This window comes from Populus nigra, chromosome 7 (assembly GCF_951802175.1).
Source record: "Populus nigra chromosome 7, ddPopNigr1.1, whole genome shotgun sequence".
Classification (NCBI taxonomy): domain Eukaryota; kingdom Viridiplantae; phylum Streptophyta; class Magnoliopsida; order Malpighiales; family Salicaceae; genus Populus; species Populus nigra.
This window is the reverse complement of record NC_084858.1, coordinates 21,350,148-21,352,659: the sequence shown is the minus strand read 5'-3', so window position 1 is coordinate 21,352,659 and position 2,512 is coordinate 21,350,148.

The following is a 2,512-nucleotide window of genomic DNA, read 5'->3' as shown; positions in this document are numbered from 1 at the left end:
AACAAAGAATTGACTAAAAAAAGATAAAATACTTAATTAATATATATATATATATATATATATATATATATATCATAACACAGGAAAATCACAATCACACACAATAAAGAAAAAATTAGTTGAATTATGCATTTATTATTGAATATTTATTTCTTTAAAGTGATTTATCTTTTAAAAGGTTAATAACTCATCAATCTTTATAAGAAATGAAAATGAGAATTCTAAGTCAAATAAAACAATCAATATAAAATCCAAAATTAAGTTACAAATAAAAAATAAAAAGAAAAAATAACAAAATTAACTCAAACATCATCTTACAGACATAATTTAAAAGGCTTTGACATAGATTAAAACAACACAAGAAAAACATCAAGAACAAGCAACATAAAATTTTGCTGAATAGAATCACCATCCAAAAACTTTAATTTTATTACTGAATATTTATTTTTACATAGTTTTTTGAAATACAAACTAAACAACTTCATTTATACTAGTTCTTATCCTACACTGAATATATAAAAATTCCTAAATTAAATGATTCCTATACTAAATAAGAAAATAACAAATATTTTCTCCTAAAAATCTTCCTGCATTAGTCTCCCCGAGTTGGAATGAACACTTCTTTAAGTTCAAATTGTTCTTGCTTAAATATTTTGGATGTCCAATCAAAACTTCTCAACTCTTTTTCTTTCTTTGCTTCAAGTGTATAATAATTTTAGATATCAAATACAATCCCTTCATACTAAAATTTGTATAAGAAACAATAATTGACAAATTATTTCTCTTCAATTGGCTTTTAAAGTAATGAATTGTAAATTTCAAACTTGCTTCATTAACATGTGTTGTATCCATATAGTAAACTTTTTTATAATAGTAAATTTATAATCAAAAGGATCAACATTGCCTAAATTAATCATTTGTTGAGAACATTTAATTCTATTTGCACTCAACCTCTAATTTATCAATTAGGACATTACTAATAACATCATGTTTGTTGTTATTCACTGTTTATATTATTATTATCAACATAATTATCATCAAAATAAAAAAAATCATAAATTAATAAGAAATACTAATCCACCTTTATCTTGTTATAAACAAGATAACTGAAATCTCAATGATTCTTATTCTAATTAAGAAGTTGGCTCATTTACTCATGTTTTTAAAATGAATTCTCAAATTTGATTATGGATTCATTATCACTTTCCTCACAATTCTCTAGTCTTCTCTTTTTCATCTTTGTTAATCAACTGAATAAGTCTTCAACTTGCCTCTGTAATTTTATCACTAATAGTTAAATGATTAATTCTGTTTCTATAAAAAGAGAGATGACTCTTTTTTTCTCTCATGATGGTACATCAATGACTTTAGGATATATTTGTGAGATGACTCTCTCCTTTTCACTCGATGGTACATTAAAGTATTTGGGATACAACATATTTTCCTCATTCTTTGTTTTTAGTGTTAGCCAATGAATTGGTGGCTTATATTGTTAATAAAAGGGGTGTTTGGTATTGGGTTTCCTGAATATTATACATGCAATGAAAATTATGAAACAATTATTCGGGAGTCTCTAGGATCTCATTAGATAGATCTAGAGTTTTGAATTTATTACCTATAGATCTAATCTTCTTTATCTTTGTATAATTCTTTAAAGGCTAAGTTATCGCAAACCATAAATTATCCAATTGTCCGGCTTTTAACGGTAATCCGCACGAACACCAGTGAGAAATTTTCTAAATCCTTATTTAAGAAAGATAGATTGTTATGTCTAGAGTGCTAGCTTTAATTCTTTGTTTTTATAATTTTTTTTATCTAACAGACAACAACCCCTAAAATAAGAGGTATAACTTACAATTTATAGGAAAAATATGAAAAACCCTATAAATTAGCAAGATATTAATTTGCCTTCTGAATAATATCCATTATTAATTTAGGATAATTTTAGAAATTAACTCAATCAAGTCCTTACTTGATTTTCCTAGGTTTAGAAATATAATCTTTGTATTAATTATATTCTAGTCCTTAATTTCTAAAATATATTTTAATCAAGTTATACTTAATTAAATCATCCCAATTTAATTTCTAACTAATGGTTCTTAATGTGTGTGACCCATTAGATTCTTAATATGTTAGCTCAAATATAAATTATAATTCTAGTTAAATAGAATTAAATAAATTAAAAGAATTAATTTATTATCAATTAAACAATTGATTAATTTATATTATTGATCAGGTATATTATTTAGTAACGTGTCATGATCCTCTAAATATTAGAAAAGTCATTAGTGGTTTGACTAACCTTTCAGTAATTAGTTTCTCAGTATAATTAATATTATTTCATTAATAAAGTTTTGATTTAACATTAAAGCATGAAGAATGTCTGTCATGCTAAATTATATTTATTCTCTACATAATAGTCATTGATCATTTGAATAAAATTTAAAATTCCTTTTAAATCTCATTCCACATTGGTCAAAGATTTCTCATCAATACTATTTGAGAATAAATG